Raw genomic sequence first — 5,310 nt, 5'->3', positions numbered from 1 at the left:
GACCTGAATTATACCTCTGTTTCGGATGAGTCAGGAATCTACATTATCACATTTGCCTCTGATGAGTCCGATGCCCGTGGGAGCCCTTGTGGGGACACCAGACCTTGGCCAGAGACCCACTTCCCCATCAGCATGGGACCATGTAAGACAATGTTTACTAAAAACATGTTTACTAAAAACAATACAATGCCCAGGGCAGTAAGTTCCTGAAAAGGGCTTGCCCACGGGAACACCCTGACCTCGACCTTTTCCAAAGACTAAGCACCTCTTCTGACACACCCAACACAGTCTCTGGTGTCAGGGCAGAACCAGCCAAGGGTAAGACAGGGAGCAGAAGCTTTTCTGGAGGGAAGCCTTTCTTGGGAAGTTTTCTTGAGCCTTTTTGGGGCCTGCTTAAGGTTTTCTTTACATCGTTGACTGGTCTCTGTGTCATCAATCCCAACGCCCTCCGCACATTCTCGGATACAGGCTGCGCAGCAGGCACGGCAATTCCTCACCACCCAGGCACCCAAGTCCAAAAGCAGGCCCCCCCCAGATGATGCAAGGGAAGGACTGGAGTCCCGGGAGGGGACTAGGTAAACTAGAACAGGGAGAGGTTTGCCCAGCGGCATCCCTCCCTTTGGATACCAGGGCTACAGGGGATAGCAAGGGTTTTGGTCATTTTTGATGAGGGTCACTGTTGCACTGCCAACCCCCATACCCATCACATGGCTATCAGATGATCCGGTATGGGTGGAACAGTGGCCCTTACCAGCGGAGAAACTTCGGGCAGCTCACCAGCTAGTTCAAGAACAATTGGAGGCGGGTCATTTGGTCCCTTCCACGTCCCCCTGGAATGTCCCGATATTTGTAATTAAAAAATCTTCAGGGAAATGGAGGTTACTACAAGACCTGAGGGCCGTGAATGCGACCATGCAGCTTCTGGGGGCTCTGCAGCCTGGCTTGCCCGTGCCTGTGGCCATTCCTAGAGACTGGCATTTGATTGTCATTGACTTGAAGGATTGCTTCTTTTCTATTCCCTTGCATTCTCAAGATAGTCCTGGGTTTGCGCTTAGCCTTCCTGCGATTAACTTTAGGGAGCCTGCCCTTCACTTCCAATGGGTGGTGCTCCCCCAAGGGATGGCTAATAGTTAACTATATGCCAGATTTATGTAGCTGCCTGTTTAGATCCCCTCAGACATAAGTTCCCTGATCTTTACATTATCCACTACATGGATGATATTCTTTTGGCTGAGGCCAAAGAAAGACAATGTTACATAGCCTTTGCAGAGCTACAGGAGCTTCTTGAGGCCTGCGGATTAATTATGGCTCCTGAAAAGATCCAAAAGAGACCCCCTTATACTTATTTGGGTCATCAAATTCAACAAACTGGCCTCCGGCCACAAAGACTCCAAATTGATTGTTCAAATTTAAAAACGCTTCATGACTGGCAGAGATTTTTGGGAGAGGTGCTGTTGTTTCGCCCTTCTCTTTCTATTAAAACAGGGCCTCTTAAACCCATTTATGATATTCTTTCTGGGGATCCTGCTCCAACTTCCCCTAGACAGATTACCCCAGAGGCCAGGGATGCCCTACAATTGTTGTTAAAAAGTATAGAGCAAGCTGGACGTTGGTGGCACACGCCTTTAATCCCAGCACTCAGGAGGCAGAGGCAGGCAGATCTTTGTGACTTCGAGACCAGCCTGGTCTACAGAGCTAGTTCCAGGATAGCCTCCAAGACAATACAGAGAAACCCTGTCTTGAAAAACCAAAAAAAAAAAAAAAAAAAAAAAAAAAGGATAGAGCAAGCCCACCTTCAGCACATAGATTATGGGCAGCCCCTTGTTCTGGTTGTACTTTCATCTGGCTTTTCGCCCACTGCTGTGTTTTGGCAGACTGGTCCTATTTATTGGATATATTTGTCAGCCTCCCCTAAGAAGGTAGTGACCCCTTACTATGATCTCATTTTACAATTGTTGTGGAAGGCACACAAGTTTAGCATCCAAACCTTTGGAAAGAGTCCTGATAAAATTATCCTTCCTTATGGTAAGGAGGAGGTGAAACATCTACAGATCTTTCATGATGGGTGGACCCTGTTTATTACATCCACAGGCGCCAAGTTTGATAACCATTATCCCAATAGCCCCTTGATGTCTTTTTTTAAACAACACCCTGTGATTTTCCCAAGATTTTAAAGGAGAACCCTCTAGTTGGAGCTTGCTCAGACTTTACAGACGGCTCCTCCAAGGGTTTCGCGGTAGTGGTTTCTTCTCAGGTGCAGAAGAGGGTACCCATAGGACAGATGTCAGCACAAGCCGCCGAGTTGTTTGCTTGCTTGATGGCCTTCCAAATGTTTGAGGGAGAGCCCTTTAATTTATATACTGATAGTGTTTATGTTGCCAACATTGTTAGACCTTTAGAAACTTCTCCATATGTTCTTCCAACCTCTCAGGTTCGTTCTTTATTAGTTCAGCTACAACATCTTATTTGGCAGCACATCTACCCTGCTTATGTGGGATTTGTTCGTGCACATACTAACCTTCCAGGACCCCTTGCCCAGGGCAATCAATTTGCTGACTCCTTGACCCGCCCTAGGGTCTTATTTACTCAGGAGCAGCTTGCCCACCAGCTCCATGAGTGGTATCATCTAAATGCCCGCTCCATTAAATTTCACACTGGGTGCCCCTTATCCATAGCTACACAGATTACCTCTCAGTGCCCTGATTGTGCCCCTTATCATAATTCTCCCAATGAGGGGGTAAATCCCCGGGGCCTCAGGGCCAACCATCTCTGGCAAATGGATGTCACTCACCTGCCGCAGGCAGGGAAATTAAAATACATGCATGTCTCGGTGGATACGTATTCTAAACTGATTTTTGCCCCTCTCCACTCAGGAGAGAAGATTAAAGATGTTATTTCTCATTGCCTGCAGGCCTTTGCCTACATGGGCATTCCTGATGCCCTAGGACAATGGCCCTGCCTATGCCAGCAATCGCTTTGCGGCCTTTTGCAGGGAACATCACATTGTCCATTCTTTTGGTATTCCTCACAACCCCACGGGACAGGCTATTGTGGAGCGCACCCATGCCACTCTCAAACAGTATTTTAAGAAAATAAAAAAGGGGGAGTATGTTACCTCCCCCAATATTCAGTTATCCACCATACTTTACATTTTAAATTTTTTGACCATAGACCGTAATAATTTGTCTGCTATGGAGAGACATTGGAACAAACCCTCCCAGTCCTTGGCATGGGTCAGATGGAAGGACTTGATTACAGGAAAATGGCAGCCACCCACTCCCCTACTAGCTAGGGTCCGAGGGGCTGTTTGTGTTTTCCCTCCAGGAAGTGAGAAGCCCATTTGGGTCCCCAAACAGGGCATCAGGCATGTTGACCCCAATACTGCTCCGGATACTAGGAATGCTCACCATGATAAAGATGGTCCAACCATTGCTGAACACTCAGGTAAGTCATTCCAGCTGCCAGTTAGTCATTCCAGCTCCCTGTTCATCGAATTTTTTTTTTTGGTTTTTTACGAGACAGGGTTTCTCTGTATTGTTTTGGAGGCTATCGGTCCAGCCCGGCCTCGAACTCACAGAGATCCGCCTGCCTCTGCCTCCCGAGTGCTGGGATTGAAGGCGTGCGCCACCACCGCCTGGTGTGTTCATCGATTTTTATAGCACCAATAGTACATTGGGAGCGGCTGCTGCCAGTGAGAGATTAAAAAGTTAGAAACTAAACATTCTGAGTTTCCCCCTCCTAAAGGGGAATATCTGTTTTATTAAAAAATATTTCATGTCTCCTAGATTAAATCTCCAGGCCTTAGCCCAACAAAGGTCAGGAAAGAAAGGGGAACCTGAGAGGTTGCCCTCAGTTGGAGGGTGGATTGGATTAAATCTCTAGGCCTTTGCCTGACAAAGGTCGAGAAAGAGGGGAACCTGAGAGATCGCCCTCAGTTGGAGGGTGGATTGTGTAAATCTTAAGGCTTTTGCTTGAGGAAACATCCTCGGTTGGAGGATGGATTGAAAATGGGTAAATAGCCGGGTGTTGGTGACACACGCCTTTAATCCCAGCACTCGGAAGGCACAAGCAGGCTGATCCCTTGAGTTCAAACCTGGTCTACAGAGCGAGTTCCAGGGCAGCCTCCAAACAATACAGAGAAACCCTGTCTCGGAAAAAAAAGGTGAATCAAAAAAATTGGTAACATAATCCCAGCACTCGGGAGGCAGAGGCAGGCGGATCTCTGTGAGTTTGAGGCCAGCCTGGTCTACAGAGCTAGTTCCAGGATAGCCTCCAAAAAAATACAGAGGAACCCTGTCTCGAAACCCCCCCCAAAAAAAATTGGTAACAGTAAACGAAGTACTGGCATTAAGTAAAGAAAAAGGAAAAGATATGGAATGGAAAAAGTTTGCATTTAAGGTCAAATTTGTGAGTCATCTCTAAAAACTTTTGGCCAAAAGCCTGGCCTCTCCACCTTGCATCTACAGAGTTACAAGGACTAGGTACGGCTGTATCCCCTAACTGTAGCTCAAATGGAGGAATGATGAGGGGCATACAGGACTTTTTAACCTTTTTAGTTCAAGGATTGGCTGGAGTTGTTTTTTTACATAGATTTCAATTAAGGAAGTTTCATTTCAACAGACTAATCATGACCTAGGGAAAAAGGATGACCGAAAGATGTATGTATGTTCTGAATGTGTGGTGTGGCCACACCGGTATATATGAAATGTGATTGTCAATGCATGAGTGTGAACTGCTTATATGATTAAAAGGATACTTAAATCCCTTCAAAAATAGTTTAAGAAGTCTCCATGTCGTTATTTGGGGGTTGGTGGATCTGACGAAGGATTACCACAACAGTTTATTATTTGTGGTGTGTGTGCGCTTTTGGGGCACTGAGATTACAGGCATGCGTCACTGCCCACTTTGGAAGCCCATTTTAACCTGTCTCAGCTGCACAGATGACAGGGATCTCAGGAGGGCATTTTCATGTAGGAGAACAGAGGGGCAGAGGCCCAGATTCAAGGAGCGCATCACTGAAGCAGGGACCCCTGGGTCCACTCAAAGTCTACAAGCAGCCTGTGCTTCCCATGGCACCCTCAAATCTGAACCCTGCTGTTGAGGAGCCCAGCGGCTCTTCTGCAAAGCAGGCGGTGCAGAAAACACTTTTGAGGGAGTCTGGGAAGCAAAAAGGGAACCCATCTGGAGTGGTCAAGATGCAGATGTTGAGGTATGTGTTTTTTTTCTTATGGTTTCAACCCTGACTAGATTATTTCTATACTGTGGCTCTAGTGCCTTGTATGTGACTTATAAGGAAACCACAATCACAAA

This window comes from Mesocricetus auratus, unplaced genomic scaffold (assembly GCF_017639785.1).
Source record: "Mesocricetus auratus isolate SY011 unplaced genomic scaffold, BCM_Maur_2.0 Super-Scaffold_100006, whole genome shotgun sequence".
Classification (NCBI taxonomy): domain Eukaryota; kingdom Metazoa; phylum Chordata; class Mammalia; order Rodentia; family Cricetidae; genus Mesocricetus; species Mesocricetus auratus.
The sequence above is the reverse complement of the archived record's forward strand: the minus strand, read 5'-3'. Positions refer to the sequence as shown.